We start from the raw sequence: 20,240 nt of genomic DNA on the forward strand, positions 1-20,240 counted from the left end.
GTATCCCATATTGAAGTAGATTCCTTTGACTCGTAATGCATTCCTGGCTAGGGCCAGTGATTTGCAATTCTCACCATATGCCCTTGTTTCCTTTCCATGCATGAGAGGTAGATGAGACTTTTCCCGCTGGGTGTATAATATGTTGACTTTTATTTAAAAGGCTCTCGCAAAGAACAACGGTACAACGATACAACTAGAAGGATTCACAATTTTAATAAACTTAGAGTTGAAAAGAAAGAAGAAGTAATGATTTGAATATGAATGAGACAACCACATTGGTACTTAAGATGGCCAGTCTTTCATACCGTATGGCATACAGCACATGATTAGGTGGCGTCCCACCCGACTCTTCGTCACTCCGACAAAGTGTCTCATCATAACATTGTTTGTCCCAATCAGAAAACAAAACCCGAGGGGAACAATTAAATTTTAATGGAATGCAAAATCCTTCTTTTTGATATTATCAGAAAGAATTTATTAAAAAAAGGAGTTCAGACATTTTAGGAATTAAAAAGGAATATATGCTGTAATGTTGAGGACGAGGATGGTACCATTGGTCACCATTCACATTTCACTTGTATTCATCTTTCGAGCTTGCTCAATCATTTCCCAATTGTATCACATAACAACTTTAGAAGTATGCTAAAATGCCTTCGCAACTAAGCATTATGGTAGATTCTTACTCATTAAGTCTCGCGTCTATAACGTCGCAGCTACACGTATAATACTTTAACAATTTGATCATAATGGCGTTCTTATCAGATAACCTTGAGTTTCCTCTTTTTAATTTGGAATAACCGTAAATCATTCAACATAACGATCATTTTATTAATAATATTCTTCCTTTAGAAAAGTCTGGAAATTTTCCCAATCTTCTTTGGTCATGCTCCGGCTTCCGCTTAATCAATGAATTCTTCTAACTCTGATAATCCCAGTAATTGGATGAATAGTTATTCCGTACGCTGGTTCTGTTGTTAATCCTATCAGACAATACTTGCACTCACTTCTTCATAATCGCAGGTTACCTCGTTCTCTGAATTAACAATACTGAGTCTGAAACAACATCCTTCCAGATAATCCGGGTCTTTTAACAAATAAGAAACTCAAGTAGTAACTTGACAACCAAGGTTTAAAACTTATTTTATTCAAAAAAGGCTTTTAGAAATTTTGTGAGGAAAAATCTTTTTCGAAAACTTGTTAAAAAAATTTTGAAAATTTTGAAAATCACACCTCCGGTTGTCCTTACTGTATGAGTTGGTTGTTTTCCTTCTTGATAGGGATAAATAAATTATGATTGTATAATTAAATACTGCATTAATTGTACAAGCTGTGGGCTGCTAGGCCCAATAAAAAGATATATGAAACTCAGACCAGAAAGGTTAAGCCTGATGGACCAGATCAAGCCTGATGGAATAAAAAAGGCCCAAAAGCCCTAATTATTAATTAATTTCGTAATTAATTAATAAGGGAAAAATCAGCTATTGAGAAGAGTCCCGATAAGGATATAAATCCTTATAGATTAGCCTCAAGGGGACCTAAAAGGATAAGGAATCAGCTTCCTACTTCCTAGGACTCCTAAGTCTATCCTAATTCAGAGGCTTGTCCACCAAGTCTCCTATACCAAGTCCAATTCAAGGACTCCCACATCTATATAAGGGGCCTCACCCCACAAATCAGAACTACGTTTTTTGGCTTGATTCTCTAATTCACAGAGATACGTAGGCATCTCGTAAAGGCAGAATTAAGCTACGAAGTACGAGAGCAGCCATTAAAGGCCTTGAGCTCCCGAATCTTAGTATTAAATACAGCAAGTAGTAACCTTAGCTTTTTATCCATAACATTTGGCGCCGTCTGTGGGAAAAACAACAACCATGGCGAGAACACGGAGAACAATTGGAGCTCTAGAGGAAGGAACACCATCAGAGACAACCCAGGTGATTTCATCAACCGTGGAGGATCCTCCCCATTCAACTTATGCATCTACTCAGGGGGAAGCCCAGACAGGGGCAACTCAACCTCAGCCACAAGGGACAACTCCCCCGACTATTCAAGGTACGAATCCTCAAGTTCAACAAGTACATATACCTGTGAATTCTCGACCCGTCGGGTATGAATATTCAACTGTTGTTACTACTAACCCCCCTTATGGGATGCCCCTTCACCCTGAGGTTGGAGGAAGCGGATATGCTGGGCGAAGTGAAGCAAGAGGGCGGTCGCCCCCCTATATACGAGGTTTGGATCCTATCCCTGAGGATCGGGAATTTTCTGGTCCATACACTGAGAGAGACTCCGAATCTTCGGATGATGAAGTGGCCCCGAGAAGGAGGCGTCCTGGAAAAGAGCCAATGGCCGATGGAAGGCAACGCCCCCAAAGCACCCCAGGGGCGAATCCCCAAGAAGTGCAGGAAAAGATCAGGGCTCATGAGACTGAAATCCAAAGGCTGAGGCGTGACTTGGAGGCTCACCAAGCCACCAGAACCCACATACCTCCTAGGGGGAGAAATCCTCCTCCTATCATAGACCTGGATGGTCCGGTAAGAAGAAGGGCTGCTGTCCCAAGAACTGATCCAAGCAATCTCCTTCCCCTTGGAGATCCTGATGATCCAACTCCACCCTTCACAGAAGAGATAATGAATGCCCATATCTCAAGGAAATTCAAGATGCCCACTATCAAAGCCTATGATGGCACGGGAGACCCCGCTAATCATGTTAGGACGTTCTCTAATGCACTGCTGCTGCAACCCGTGAACGATGCTATAAAATGTCGGGCCTTTCCTCAAACCCTGTCGGGTATGGCTCAAAGATGGTACAGTCGCCTACCCCCAAATTCTATTGGATCATTCAGAGAATTAAGTCAGGCTTTTATTAAGCAATTCATCAGTGGAAGAGTCCATGAGAAAAGTTCAGCATCTCTTATGAGTCTTGTGCAGGGAGCTAAGGAATCCTTAAGAGATTACCTGAATCGTTTTACAAAGGAAGCTTTAAAAGTCCCAGACCTTGATGATAAGGTAGCCATGATAGCACTGCAACAAGGAACTAGGGATGAGTTTTTCAAGATGTCTTTGGCCAAACGACCCCCTGAGAGCATGTTGCAGCTCCAAGAGAGGGCAGGGAAGTATATCAAGGTTGAAGAAAGTATGAGGAAGACCGTAGTAAGTAATGAGCCCACTGGAGGCAAGAAACGAAAAACTGATTTGGAGTATATCGCTAAGGATATATATCCTAGAACTGAACAAAACCCTGATTCAACCCCCAAGAAGGGAGGACCTGGGCAAAAGTTCACTGAATACGCTAAGCTGAATGCTCCTAGAAGTCAGATTTTGATGGAGATTGAGAAAGACAGAGATATTCGCTGGCCTAAGCCCTTGAAGGCTGATCCCGCCAAGCTAGATAAGGGCAAGTATTGCAGGTTTCACAAAGATGTTGGCCATGACACCGATGAGTGTAGACAGTTGAAAGATGAAATTGAGTTTTTGATTCGAAAAGGAAGATTGAACAAGTATACTGGAGATGGAGGAGACAGAAATAATAATGGAAGGAAGAACTTTGAAGATCGTAGGAGGGACCAAGATGATCAGGGGCGGAATCCCCAACCTAGAGGACCAGTTATAAACACCATTTATGGAGGGCCGAGACCTCGAGGGCCTGTGATAAACACGATCTTTGGAGGTCCAACTGCTGCTGGATTGTCCAAAAATTCCAGAAAGGCATATACTAGAGAGGTTATGCATATTGTTGGAGAAGCCCCGAAGAGGGCCAGGACAGAAGTAACATTGGCTTTTGATGATTCCGACCTAGAGGGTGTGAAGTTTCCCCATGACGACCCGCTGGTCATAACGCCGATAATAGGAAATAGCCCGGTTAAGAGGGTCCTTGTGGATAATGGTGCTTCTGTGGATATCTTGCTCCACGACACCTTTCTAAGGATGGGGTATAACGACTCCCAGTTAACACCAACCGACATGCCGATATATGGATTTGCTGGAGTAGAATGTCCTGTGGAAGGGATAATCAAGTTGCCAACCACCATAGGTACGGAGCCAAGGCAAGCAACGCAGATGCTGGATTTCGTAGTGGTAAAGGCTAGTTCAACCTATAATGCTATCATGGGGAGAACAGGGATACATGCCTTCAAGCCAGTCCCCTCTTCCTACCATTCAGTCATGAAGTTTCCCACCCGAAACGGGATTGGAGAAGAGAGAGGGGATCAAAAAATGGCTAGAAGCTGTTATGTGGCCTCTTTGAGGGCAGATGGAGTCGGGGGGCAGGTTCTTCCTATTGAAGATATGGATGTTCGAGAAAATGATGAGAATAGAGGAAGGCCAGCAGAAGAATTGGTTTCAGTTCCTTTAGATCCCAAGAATCCTGAGAGGATGACTTTCATTGGAGCTACATTAGAGGAGCCCCTTAGAGGGAAGTTAGTGAAATTTTTACAAGAAAATAGTGATGTGTTTGCATGGTCAGCAGCTGATATGCCAGGCATAGACCCGGAGTTAATTACTCACAAGTTAAACGTGGATCCAAGCCGGAAGACAGTGAAACAAAAGAAAAGAAATTTTGCCCCGGAAAGACAAGAGGCTATAAAGCAGGAAGTGGAAAAGCTCTTAGAGGCTGGTTTCATTGAGGAGATTCAATTTCCGGAGTGGTTAGCAAACCCTGTAATGGTGAAGAAGGCTAATGGAAAGTGGAGGATGTGTATAGACTTCACCGATCTGAATGATGCATGCCCCAAAGACTGTTTTCCGCTGCCTAGAATTGATACTTTGATTGATGCCACCGCTGGACATGAAATGCTGAGTTTCATGGATGGGTTTAGCGGATACAACCAGATCAAAATGCATAAGGATGACATTCCAAAGGTATCATTTATCACTGACTTTGGTGTTTATTGTTATCTTGTTATGGCATTTGGTCTCAAGAATGTAGGAGCCACCTATCAAAGGTTGGTGAATAAAATTTTTAAGGATCTTATTGGGAAGACTATGGAAGTCTATGTTGATGACATGCTAGTCAAGAGTCTAGTAAAGACTGATCATATAACCCATTTGAGGGAAGCTTTTGAGGTCCTGAGGTACCACAAGATGATGTTGAATCCTACGAAGTGTGCTTTCGGAGTAGGATCTGGAAAATTCTTGGGATTGATGGTCTCAAAGAGGGGAATTGAGGCTAACCCCGATAAAATAAAGGCAATCCTGGACATGGAACCCCCAAAAACTGTCAAGGATGTTCAGAAACTCACAGGAATGATTGCTGCGCTAGGACGATTCATCTCCAAGTCAGGAGACAAGTGCTTGTCATTCTTCAAGTCATTAAAGAACATTAAAGACTTTGTATGGAGTGAGGAAAATCAGAAGGCATTTGAAGAGTTAAAGAAGTATATGGGCCAGGCCCCGTTGTTGGCCAAGCCAGTTCTGGGTGAAGTTTTATTCTTGTACTTGGCTGTTTCAGAAAGCGCCTTGAGCGCGGTGTTGGTTAAGGAGGAACTGAAAGTCCAGAAACCCGTATACTATGTCAGCAAAATTTTGCATGGTGCTGAGTTGAATTATTCAGCCATTGAGAAATTCGCTTTAGCCTTGGTAATGGCTTCAAGAAAGCTGCGTCCTTATTTTCAAGCTCACCAAATTGAAGTGCTAACAAATCAGCCACTGAGAAATATCATTCACAGTCCCAAGGCAAGTGGGAGACTGATTAAGTGGGCAATAGAGTTGGGAGAGTTCGATCTCAAGTATAAGCCACGTATGGCCATAAAAGCCCAGGCACTAGCTGACTTCGTGGTGGAATGTACCATACCCAACCAAGAAGTCGGGGGCAGGAAGATACCATACCTCAAGACAAGGGAGTCGACAATAGGGACAAGGAGAAAGAATATTGGGTTCTCTATTTTGATGGAGCATCAAAAACAAATTCCAGTGGAGCAGGGTTGGTTTTGCAAAGCCCTGATGGATTCTTAATTGAGTATGCCATGAAGCTAGACTTCCCAACCACAAACAATGAGGCAGAGTATGAAGCCCTGATTGCTGGCCTTGGTCTAGCTGGGACACTTAGAGTCAAAAACTTAAAGGTCCGTGGAGACTCGAAGTTGATTCGTATCCCAGGTAAAGGGAGAATTTGAAGCAAGGGATGATACGATGGCTAAGTATGTTCGCCTAGTAAGGGCTGTGATGACCCAATTTAATGAATGCCATGTTGAACACATTCCAAGGGAAGAAAATGCTAAAGCAGATGCGCTATCAAAGTTTGCTTCATCTGAGATTGAAGAAAGTTCAAGAAGTGTGTACTTCCGTGTTTTGAAGACACGAAGCATAGATGTTAAGCTTGTGGCTCCCGTAGGCTTGGGGACATCATGGATTGATCCCATCAAGGCTCACATTCAGACCGGTTGGTTGCCAAGCGATGCAATTGAGGCACGGAAGTTAACTGTTCGAGCACTAAGGTACTCTTTGATAGATGGGATTCTATATAAAAGATCTTTCGTGGTTCCTTACTTGAGGTGTCTCAGGCCCGATGAGGCACGCTTAGCTCTTGAGGAAGTGCATGGAGGTATTTGTGGGCAACACTTGGGGGGCAGGGCCTTGGCTCATAAGATAACTCGTTTAGGCTTCTATTGGCCAGAAATGATGGCTGATGCCAAAGAATATGTAAAGAAGTGTGACCGCTGTCAGAAGCATGCACCAATTGTTAGACAACCCCCTGAGATGATGACCTCTATCAACTCGCCTATTCCCTTTGCCATGTGGGGGATGGATATTCTAGGGCCTTTTCCTATGGCCACGGCACAAAGGAAATTTCTGATTGTAGCCATTGATTATTTCACCAAGTGGATTGAAGCCAAACCCTTGGCCAAAATCACTACTAAGCAGGTTGCACAATTCCTGTGGGAAAACATTATGTGCCGATATGGAATTCCCCGTATCCTTGTCACTGACAATGGAACACAATTCAACAATGAGGAATTCAAGAAGTATTGTGAAGAAAATGAAATCGAGTTACGATTCACCTCTGTGGCTCACCCGCAAGCCAATGGACAAGCAGAGGTAGCAAATCGGATAATCCTGGATGGACTAAAGAAGAGGATCGAGAAGTCAAGAAATAATTGGGTAGATGAGATACTTCCAATATTATGGGCCTACAGGACTACTTGTAGAGTCACGACAGATGCAACTCCTTTCATGTTGGCATATGGGGCGGAAGCAGTAGTTCCCGTGGAGATATCACATTCCTCTCCAAGGATTCAGGCTTTCGATGAGAAAGAAAATGAGGAAGGGCAGAGATTAGCCCTGGATTTAATCGATGAAGTGCGAGATAAAGCACATGCAAAGATAGTAGAATATCAGAAAAAAGCTTCATTCTACTACAACTTAAGGGTTAAAGAGAGGTTTTTTAAACAAGGTGATCTAGTTTTGAGAAAAATAGAGGCTTCTGGTGTTGGACAGAAAGGAAAGCTCGCCCCAAATTGGGAAGGGCCGTACAGAGTCAAGAGCGTTAAGGGTAGAGGAACCTACAAGCTGGAAACTATGGATGGTTTTGAAGTCCCGAGGACCTGGCATGCACAAAACCTGAAGGTTTACTACGTATAAGATAGGCTAAGTACGATTCTCACTTGTCATTGTGACAAATAGGTTTAAAAGCACCTGGAAGCTTTGTTTGCATAGGATTTTTATTTTTTAGCTATTATAGATCAGGGTCGAACCCATATTATGTAAGGTTTAGGAAAACCAGACTTGAAATGGAAGAGTTTGAAATTATTTCAACCTATGGATGTTTGACTTGTGATAATACTTGTGTGGCCCATTAAGCCGAGTTTGAATATTAAAGTATCGGAAAAATGAAGGAGAGAATGCAAATAAGGAAAGTAGCATAGCCCCGCAGGGTAATAAGTTTTAATACAAACAAAAGTCCAGACATAAATTAAGGATAAAATTACAGAATAGAAAAACTACTCCTCCATGCGGGAGCCTTCATTCTCTTTCTCCTTATCAGCGCCTTCAGCGTCCTTCGCAGGAGAAGCGGGAGGAGAAGCAGTGTTAGGATCCAAGATGCGATCATCTGGCTGAGGAGAGTCGAAGAGGGCGTCTATGCTGTCCTCTGACTCAGCCTGCTCAGGACTTATAAAGTCCTTAGGGTCGACTAAGCCCGGGTACTTCTCAGAAACAGCCTTCACGGCCGCATCCCATCCCTGAGTGAACTGTAGGGAATAAAGACCCTCATCATGAATCTCCATGAGATTCCTAAACTTGTCAGAATCCATGTAGTCATCAATGAGCTTATCCTTATCGCTCCTAAGTTTCACCAGCTCGGAATGAGCCTTAGCCAGCTCCTCTTTCTTCGTGTCCAGCTTCTTCTCCAGGACCTTGGCTCTCTCCTCCCACTTCTTCATCTCCTTCTCAAAAACATCAGAGTTACCCTTCCAAGATCTAGCCTGATGTAGGGCCGCCTGGAAATAGGTATTACTCTGCAAAGAAATATGTATGAGTTGGCGCAAATTCATTGGGATACAAGAAAAGTAGAAATTCACAAAAGGAAGAGAAGAAAAAAGAAAATTACCGCAGCTTGGGCTTGAGAACCCAGAAGCTCAATAGTCTCGACGTCACTCCCCGTAACAATGTCAGTGAAATCATGGGGAGTGATGGAATGGTACGACCAATCCTTGGCATGTTTGGTGGATCCAACCACCGTATCGCTCCTCCTGAAGCCCCAGTTAGGCCTGAAGGAATGTACCTTAAGTGGAGGATCCACATCGTCCCCCAGCTCGACCACCGGGACGTGGGGCTTAAGGAAAGTAGGACCGTCAGGTTTGCTCCTGGGGTCCCTGTTTAACTTGGCCCTCTTCTGGCGGCCAGATTCCCCCTCCTTGGGCCTATTGACATTATTAATAGCCTCACAAGCTGAAAGGAAAAGCACAAGGAATATTAAAATCCAGAAAAAAAGAAAAAGTGCGATTAAAGAGAAGGAAAAATAATTACACAGGTATAAATTTACCCTTATCACTGGCCTGGGAGAGACCAACTTTCTTCAAGGAAAATTCCTCTAAAAGGGTCCAGGTGTCTGTTTTCCCATCATCTGAAATTAAGGCTTGGTAGGCCACCTCCTCCTCATCAGTTAATCTGATGCTACCGGGACTACCATCTGATACTTTGCAAAATGGCCTACGGAAGAGTGTGGCCCAATCACCCCCAGCCCAGGTCAGCCTGACAAACTCATCCCTCCATTTAGGGTTGTTCTCGACTATAGAGTTACTATCAAAGATATGAGGAATTTTGGGCCGTTGGCGAATTAAAACCCAGCCCTGCTGACTCATGGAACTATTATAGAATTGGAAAACTTTCCTAAAGACTGCTACGGAAAGAGGAAAGCTATTCCTGAGACACAGGACCATAAAACAGATAATGTTCCTCCAGGCGTTAGGAGGGAGTTGACAAGGGTTGATTCGTACATCGGCTAGTAAACGAGGAATAAATTCGTGAAATGGGAACCTAAGACCTGCGGTCAGGGCTCCTCGATAAATGAACAGGGTATCCCCCTCCCAATTACAAGTCCTATCCCCAGGGGCGGCTGGAGTGATCCTAAGGTGGGGTGGAAGTCTGTACAGGGTATTCATAGACTCTATCCTACCATCTAACTCATGAAAAGTGTTACCATGATTATACGAATCTAACTCAGACAGAGAAGGATATTCATCACCTCTCGAGTTAATCATATCAATGAGGGAAGTATATGGAGATTGAATTTGGATGTTTGTACCTCTCTTAGAGACATTCATCTTCTGCAAACGAGCTAGGTCACGGTCCGCCATTAATATGCTTCGGTTGAAGGCTTGAAACCCAGAAATACTTGAGAATGGAGGAGCTGCGGTGGCTTTGGTCGCCGGAAATCGCCTTCAAAAGGGAGAACTTTAGAGAAAAATGTGAGATGAAATGAGAAGTGGGAAGTGAAGTGAGGATTCTCACTCCACACTACACTTATATAGGCGAAAAGCTCGGAATACGAGGCGTTTTTAGGCCCATTTAGCCAGGCCCAACCTAAAGGCCCATCTACAAGAATTATCAGGAACAATCTAGAAGCTCCTGTGGAATTTAAAAAGTCAAAAATCGACCAGAACCTTAATATGGTTCGATCAGAGTCCTGATCGATGCAAAAGAGAGTCCTGATCGATATCTTATTCGAACAGGAGGGAAGAAATCCCCTAAGTTCGATCAGAGTCCTGATCGATGCAAAAGAGAGTCCTGATCGATATCTTATTCGAACAGGAGGGAAGAAATCCCCTAAGATCGATCAGAGTCCTGATCGACACAGAAGAGAGTCTTGATCGATATGCTATTCGAACAGGAGGGAAGAAATCCCCTAAGATCGATCAGAGTCCTGATCGACACAGAAGAGAGTCTTGATCGATATCTTATTCGAACAGGAGGAAAGAAATCCCCTAAGATCGACCAGAGTCCTGATCGACGGAGAACAGAGTCCTGATCGATATTCCATTCGATCAGAATGGTCGAGAGCCATTTAATTCGTTCAGAGTCCTGATCGAAATCGATCAGGAATCCTGATCGATTAAGCCCGTGTAGCAATCGACTAGGGTGTCACTTTGAAGGCCAATTCGGTCAGAATCCTGATCGATATCGATCAGGAATCCTGTCGACCAGAGTGTAAGATCCTGAGTTAATTCGATCAGGATCCTGATCGAATTGGCTGCATCCTGATCGATTTTGGCTGCATCCTGATCGATTTTGTCTGCATCCTGATCGATTTTGTCTGCATCCTGATCGATTTCGAATGCATTCTGATCGATTTTAAGCCAGAAAATTAAGGATAAGTCCCGGGAAATTAGGGAAAAATCCAGAAAATTAAGGATAAATCCAGAAATTAAGGAATAAATCCAGAAATTAAGGATAAATCCCAAAATTAAGGGAAAATTCCAGAAATTAAGGATAAATCCCAGAAATTAAGGGAAAATTCCAGAAATTAAGGATAAATCCCAGAAATTAAGGGAAAAATCCAGAAATTAAGGATAAATCCCAGAAATTAAGGGAAAATTCCAGAAATTAAGGATAAATCCCAGAAATTAAGGGAAAAATCCAGAAATTAAGGGAAAAATCCAGAAATTAAGGATAAATCCCAGAAAAATAAGGAAAAATCCCAGAAAAATTAGGGAAAATCCCAGAAAAATTAGGGAAAATTCCAGAAATTAGGGAAAAATCCCGGAAATAAGGGAAAAATTCCTGGAAATCAAAATAATTCCTAAATAAAAGGAAAAATTCGTTGTAAACGTGTAGGTCGCTCCACACTTTACGGAAAAACGAAACCCTGTAAGGGAACAAATAGACTTAACTTCTGCGAAACCTATTCAATGTTTCCCAAAAGTTGGGGGGCAAATGATAGGGATAAATAAATTATGATTGTATAATTAAATACTGCATTAATTGTACAAGCTGTGGGCTGCTAGGCCCAATAAAAAGATATATGAAACTCAGACCAGAAAGGTTAAGCCTGATGGACCAGATCAAGCCTGATGGAATAAAAAAGGCCCAAAAGCCCTAATTATTAATTAATTTCGTAATTAATTAATAAGGGAAAAATCAGCTATTGAGAAGAGTCCCGATAAGGATATAAATCCTTATAGATTAGCCTCAAGGGGACCTAAAAGGATAAGGAATCAGCTTCCTACTTCCTAGGACTCCTAAGTCTATCCTAATTCAGAGGCTTGTCCACCAAGTCTCCTATACCAAGTCCAATTCAAGGACTCCCACATCTATATAAGGGGCCTCACCCCACAAATCAGAACTACGTTTTTTGGCTTGATTCTCTAATTCACAGAGATACGTAGGCATCTCGTAAAGGCAGAATTAAGCTACGAAGTACGAGAGCAGCCATTAAAGGCCTTGAGCTCCCGAATCTTAGTATTAAATACAGCAAGTAGTAACCTTAGCTTTTTATCCATAACACTTCTTATGACCAGATACCAAGTTAAAGAAATGATCACCCAAAGATCCATTCACTTTCATTTATCTCTTTTCCTTCATTAAGTCTATTACTTTCCGTAATCAATGAAAACTTCCGCTGTCGTTGCACGTTATCTTATTCGTAGCTTCACATTAAGGCTCTCATACTGGTAGTACTCCCGTTAACCACTTTGCAATCATTGAGTGGAACAGATTATCCAATAGTCAACAAGTCGGCTAATGTCACATCATCTTGTTAAAATGTTTATCACATCATTACAACACAATTTTCTAATCTCAAGAAATCTTCAGATCCCTAATCTCCTCTAACTCTCTCTTTTCAACACTTTTCTACTTCATTTCACAAGCTAGTCATGAGTGGCCTAATTACTAATAGCTTCTTTTAACTGGATACAGCCATCCTCCAGAACACTTGAATCTTCTTTCTAAACTCCTTCTCACCTTAATTTATATCTCAATACTCACTGTTTACTGCCGATATCGCGTCCCTTCTCACAAATGCTGTTGTTTCGTTGGAAAGGTTTTTAAACTAAGGATGTAGAATATGGTGTATAATAGACAGAAAAGATACATTCATAGTTGAATGTTCAAAAGAACAAGAATAAGCAAATGAAGGTTCTTGAATAGGTAGTCTCATATCGAGAGATGATAGAATAGCGTTGAATAACTTGGAGAGGCGCAACTATCATAACAGAAGGTAATACCGCTAATACTGATGGAAGATCAAGGCGCAAATCGAATCTGAGAGAAGATGACGATCCTTAAACGGAAGGTTCCAAACGATCAGTTGATGCAGGGAAATCAGGATCTGCCATTGCCGTTGCCTGGATATCACGTCGCTAGTCAAGAATCCTGAATCGCAACACGAACCGTGCCGGAGACCTACTATACAGTCACACTCAACCTCACAATGACCTATCTTTCTATTTCCTATTCCTAATCCTAACCCTCTACCCAATCCCGACAATCTAGGCATGTTTCAGTGACTTATAACCTGTGGCTCTGATACCAACCTGTGGCGTCCTCCAAACCCGGGTCAGAAGTTTGGGATCCACAACACATAATCAATATATAAACCTGTATATATAAAATATTATTTGTAATGACCCTGCTTTACATAACCACGGATCGCAACAGGTTAAAGTATGAAAACAAGCCACCACCTTAACTTTTATTACAACGTACCATATCCCAACTAATTTAATTTACAACTGGTAAAAAAAAATTATTCTTCAACCTTGCTATCTCACTACTGCCATAAGCTTTTGCTAGCTCGATCAATCATAATCTGGAATCCTAGCTCGAACATTGAACTGGGAAACCTCGCTATCAACCGTATCCTTCTTAACTGTAGAATACATAAAAAGATTCGCAAGAGTGAGCTAACTAGCTCAGCAAGTCATATTATCAATAACTGAGGTTAAACAATAATAAACGAGGTGATTCAAAAGAATCAAGTTTCCTGTTAAACAGTCAATAGAATTGGATATTCATTTTAAGTTTTTATTTTAAAAACCAAGGTTAGGCTGCTGATCAGTCACGCACTAACCCCGAGCAAAGCACACAGCACTGCTCTAACTACTGGATCCAAGGCACACATTGGCCTAACTTGACCATCGATATGGTCTGACCACGAATCTGGTCCATACAAAGAAAACTATCCAATTCTAAAGCATTTCAATATGATAAACAATAGAGTTCAATAAAACCAGATCATAATCAATAACCATAAAATATTTGTAAAAGAGCATGGTAAAAATTCATAGTTACCAAAAAGGATATGTCAAAATACATAAACGAAGTGGCCTCCAGCCGGTAGGATAATTGGATATTAGATGAATAGTGTTTTTACAATGTTTTAGTACTTTGATATCGCAAGGTATGGTTGAGTATAAAAGTTTCTGTATGTGTAAACAATTCTGTTCCAGTGTTTGGTATATATGATGGATATATATTTGTGGAGTAGTATCTTATTTGTGTGGTTTAGTATCTGGTAAATCAACAAGAAGTGGTTTACAAAGAATAAGGCTTACGGCTCAAAGATCAAATGCTGTGGCTCAGGTTCAAGGCTGAAGGATTCAAAATGTGTATAGTATAAAACAGAACTATTTTGGGTATTAACAATATGTCACAAGAGAATTTAGAAATATTTGCATTGTATTTTGAGAAAGGTTTAGAAATACTTGCCTTATCATAATCGATTTCAACTTCACTTGTACTTGTCTAATGACCCCATTCAACAATCACTCGTCTGTTTCTCTTATGCCTCGCTTCTATCCTCTGATCACTTGCGGTATTTTCTACATGTTAATTCTATTTTCTGATCACCTGCTTCTCTTTCTTACGCCTTGCTTACTCTGCTAGGCATCATAAGTATCTATTAATATTTAACTCATACCATTCTATTCGACATACACTTCTATCTACCCTTCGTTTTACTCAAATCCAATTAACGGATTGAAAGTTACGCTGTAAACAAGTAATTACCGAACATATAGACCGACAGTCAACCAACAAGTCACATATAACACATAACACGTTAAATAATCAATGCCATCCCATTTATAAAGAAGTCTCGGGTCATAAATAGGCTTTCGGTTACTTAAAATGATTTTTAAAATATTTTTCGGAATTAAAACGGGTCGTTGGATCAATTTTGGAGTAATAAACAGGGTTCGGTTGGCCAATTCTGGCTCCGAAATAATTTTAGAATAATTATCGAGCCTTGAAAATAATTTAGAATAATATTTTAAAGCTCGAAACTATTTTTCAGAATTTTTAAATCATTTCTAAATAATTAAATCTAATTAAATAAGTAATTAAAATCAATTAATAATTAATTAAATCAATTAATCAATTAATTTTCGAATTAATTGACCAATTAATCAATTAAAAATTAACTGAAATTAATTAACTAATTAATTCAGATTTATTTTTGAATTAAAATACTAATTTTTAGAATTTTCAGAAATTAAAAATAAATTTTTATAATAAAAATAAATAGGAAATATGATTTTTAAACATTTTTAAAACAGGAATCCAACTTTTGTAAACTCTGGAAAGTTCAGGGACTGAACTTCATCGTTTTCAAAAGTTGGGGTACTAAACTGCAATTTTCCAGCCCTTCGCCGGAAAAAAGTCGGGTTCGCCGGAGAACTCAACTCCGGCCTCCTCCCACCACCACAAACTCCAGATTTAATCTATACTTCACAAGGAACACAACCATGCCATCAATTCATACTAATCATCCCGGAATTAGCCGGAAAATGATCAAGAATCTCGCAGGTTTCCGGCGAGTTCGACGAAAACTTTAAAACCTAACTCCCTCTTTTACAGACCTCGTTGATTCATGAAACTTATACGACTAGATTGCAAATTTCACAGAGAACACAACCCACTATAACACAACATCAATCTATCACAGAATAAGAAACCCCCAAATTTCAATTAAGAACATTCATACGGGTTATAAACCCTAATTTTAAAATTCAAAAATCAAACTCAAATTTGAACATGTTATTGAACTCCAAATCAGACGTATGACATATGAAAATCATCAGGAAAACAAGCTCTACAACATGCAATCATCAAATCATACAAACAATCATCCGAACAAAAATTCATATTTTTAATAATTTTAATTCGAAAATAAATAAATTTTCAGAAAATAAACCTTTGGTTCTGCAGTGAAATAAAGCTCAGAATCTGATAGAACACTTCAAATACTTCGTTTTGGTTACTCAAGCTTTAAAAACAGAGATCGGTAACGCCTTCGTTTTGCTGTTTGATTCTTAGAACAGTTTATGTAATTAGGGTTTTTCTCTGAAAATTATAGAATTAACTATCTGCAAATGATTTTGATACGAAATAAAATACGGTAAAAGGCTATTTATAATTACAGAAAATTAGTATCCCGTTGGATCATTCCGGATATAAAATGGTACGTTTATTTGTAAAAACTGATCCAAACGGTATCGGTTTTCGAGATAATTATCCAAATCAGTACAATTTGTACTGCGGTCTTGGTCTCAGCGCCTGGTTACACGTATTACGAGGTGATAATTGTGATAGTTTAATAAAAAGCTCCCGTTTCTCGAAAATACGAGTTTTATTGATTTACCGAAACGAATATTGTATCAAAAATGTTGCACCGGGGCCCGCGCAGGACAAACCGTACGCCGGATCGAAAAAGTCGAAACATGGAATATGCTCGGAATATTACAATTAGGTTAGGAAGGAGTTCTCGGAAAAGTTTCGGGTTCTAAAAACGTAACAACGGATGACGTCGGTTGGTTCCCGTTTTTATAAAATAGATTTTAAATACTCGGAAAAAGATTTTAGAAATTTCAGATGATTCTTATAAATCCATAACCCAACATACAAATAATTAGGAAGATATGACAATTATCTATATTTTATTTTAGACATATAAAAATTAAAATACTCAATTAATATTATTTTTGAATATCCAAGTACAGATAACATTTAACAATTAACTCACAGAATAGATACTGTACACACATAATAATTGTATAATAGCAAAAATAATTACACGATATATCCCGGATATTACAGAACCTATTTACTCTTGTGACGTACTCTGGTTTAATATAATTAGTTTAGTTATTATTCTCTTGTGTTTATTTGTCATGTTTTCATATGAACCCATGATGACGATGAGTGCTATCATGGGCTAATCGTGATCATGGGGTCGTAACGGATTTACTATGGAATTCTTTAGTTAGTTATTTAATACCTTAGTGTGTGATGATTGTATGATATCTAGTATTCGTTGTGCTTATTCGTCTTATGTGTGTCGCGAACATATAAGATAGGGTGTTAATCTCTTGTGAAGCGACGGTGGATCTTGAGATTTAGAACTTGCCATGCTAGCATAGGTTCATGTATGATGTTGCATGATTAGTGGGTAACTCTAACAGTTTTATTTGCCCTGTGTAATTAAAAGGAATAACTTGTTCTTAAATCGTTATGTTGTCAATTTCTGTAGACATATAGGGACTCAACATAATTGATGTCTATTCAACTTCTATCTTAATTGTGGATGTTTGATATAATGGTATTAGTACAATGAAAGTTGGCTTTTATCAGTTTCGTGTTATTCGATTAATATCATCACTGTTGCATGCTAAGGGTAATAACAATGACTATTGAAGGAAGTAGTAATGAAGTTGTGATCTCATGAGTGTTTTAATATTGTTAATTCGAAGTGATAATTAAGTGGTTAATTGTAGTAGTTAATTGTAGTTAATAATTAGTTAATCAATTCTAAGTGTTATTGTCTTCACATTGAGAAGTAATCATACATTGGTGAGTGAGTTTAATTGAACATAATTAGTCTGAGTCTCTGTGGGAACGAACTAGAAAGTATTCTATATTACTTGCGAACGCGTATACTTGCGTGTATTATTAGCGTGTGATTTCTCCCTAACATGGGGCAAGCCCAATGTCATTAAATATTAATTCAATCAACTAAAGAATTAATATTTGCACTACCTTTCCTAATTCCGTAAATTAATTATTTAATTCAACTCCCATATTATTTGCTTATTAAATTCCCCGTGTTTAAGATATCCAATGTCCATTAATTAAATTAATTTCTGACAATCACTTTCATCAATGTCTTATATCCTTGATCATCCATTCAACGTTATAATTGTGTTAGAACAAATCTGCCTGCAGGACTAAAGCACAATTATCTCTATGAGCTTTCAAGATGACATCATCACCCGAAACTATTCTTCGGACATGGTTTCCTTTTATAGTTAATATCCCACTCTGTATATAATGTCAATGCCCAATACATAAATTCGAAATTTAAAATAAATTACTTATTTTATGAATCAAGGCATGTGCATTAATTACAAGTGTCAATTACTATATCCGGATTAAGAACCTAAGCAATAATAATATCGTAGAATCCTAGTTCTTTTTTATTGTCAGAATAAAAGAATTATTCTATAATGTGACAAAATACTCATAACTACCTCTTGATTGGACATTCATGTGTCCACATAAATCAGTGTGAACCAATTCTAACTCTTCTTTGGCTCTAATCCCATTTGTCTTGAAATGCATATCAGTCAATTTACCTTCCAAGCAGGATTCACAAACTGGAAATGGCTCCACTGCCAATGAGCCTGAAGGCCCATCTACTACCAGTCTTTTAATCCTTCTCAAGTTAATATGACCTAATCTCAAGTGCCAAAAATATGTTTGGTTCAAACTAGAAGGTTCCTTTCTTTTAATAGATGTAGAAGACGTGTTGTTCAATTCCCTATATTTTAGTTGCAGTGCAGGTTGTCTAGGATTAATTATATACAAATTGTCTTGCAATGTACCAGAATATATAATTCGTTTATTCATCATAATAGAAACATTACAATCCAAACAAACATTATAACCATCCATAGCAAGTTTAGAAACCGAAATTAGATTTCTTCTAAATGAAGGTACATAAAGACAATTGTTCAAAACCAAAATCCTATAAGAACCAAAAGATAAATGAATAACTCCTACTGTAACTACTTCTACTTTCGTAGCATCCTATGAACACGTATATCTCACCATCTCTAAGCATTCTGGATAGTTGAAATCCCAGCATGGAATTATAACATGATCAGTGGCTAATGTATCTACACACCAAGTGCGCGTAGATATAGCCGCTATATATGTTTCTGTAACTAGAGAAAGAGACATACCAGTATTGTTTATCTTTTTAGGAAGGTGACAATCCTGGTTCAAGTAACCTGACTGCTTGCACCTGAAGCACTTTTCTTTAGGTTTTCTCACACCACCTTGAACTCCCACTGCATTCACATCTTTGTGTGTCTGAACCTTTTACTTCTTTCGCTTTAGAGGAAGAACCTTTCTCAGCCATATTCACTTAAACACTAAGCCTAAATAATCCTTCAGCTGTCTGAAGTTCTGTCAGAAGTTCCGTGAGACTATACAATCTCTTGTTCATGTTGTAATTCAAGCGAAAATGCTCAAAACTCTTAGGCAAGCTCATAAGGACAATGTCAATCTGGGTTTCCCAGTCAAGTTCAGCACCAAGGATCTCTATCTCATTCAGATGAGTCATCATCTTGAGAACATGATCCCCTACAGACGTTCCTTCAGTCATCTGAGTGTTCATTAAAGCCTTCATGGCTACTTGCCTAGCAGCCCTATTCTGATATCCAAAAAGTTCCTTGAGATTAAAGAGCATATCCGCAGCAGTGGCCATAGACTGATGAAGATGCTGCAAAACACCCGATATTGCTGCCAGAATTTAACATCGCGACATCTCATCATCTTTAATCCACCGCTTATAACACTCTTTCTCACCTTCAGGGGCATCAGGAGCAGGCTGATCTAGCTTGGGTTCATAAGTGCAAAATCTGTACTCCTCAACGGTCAACATAATGTCCAAATTTCGTTTCCATTCAATATAATTAGGTCTGGTAAGTTTGTTATCCTTAAGTATGGAGAACAGTGGATTAAACTTCATTGTATCCTGAGAATCATGCATAAAAACATCACATAACATATAAAGGGTGCATTAAATATTAAGTCATATTGGTTCCTCTAACAATTATTAAAATTAATGCACTAAAATTTAAACATAAGTTCCTGGTACGTAATGATGGGTGACATGTTTACCACCTAAATTTTAAATATTACTTCGGTCCTATTACTAAATAATACGCCATTTGGGGTGGTCATTATTATTTTTCATAGATAAGTGTATACCATTATCAAATCTTAAATCATAATTAGATTAGAAGCCATCAAATGATATCTTATAATTATCCGAAATCTATAAAACTTGGTACGCCATGATGGGTGACATGTATACCTTCTAATATTCATTTTTTATTTAAGAAGTTTATTCTAGTATTCTCCTTAACATTCTAGACACCATAAATTATATGTCATGATGGGTGACGTATACATAATTTATATTTGTCTCCATGTTAAATTACATACAAACAATAATGGAGACCATGGGATTTGATTTCATATCAATTCCCTCTACCACTTAGTATTTACTTTGAGGATTTTAATCTAAATGCATCGTCCTGGGTTATTTCTTCGAATTTCATATGTAATATGTAAACAACAAAGAAGACATAACATAGCAGCATACTCGCATGATTAAAGAATTTAAAACATTCCTATGTCCATGTCATTCTAGCATGCTAGGTTTAGTATCACATGGCATGATAACACAGACAAGAAACACATATTAGCAATAATCAAGATCAGAAGAAACAAATAAAG

This window comes from Apium graveolens, chromosome 8 (genome assembly GCF_009905375.1).
Source record: "Apium graveolens cultivar Ventura chromosome 8, ASM990537v1, whole genome shotgun sequence".
Taxonomy (NCBI): Eukaryota; Viridiplantae; Streptophyta; class Magnoliopsida; order Apiales; family Apiaceae; genus Apium; species Apium graveolens.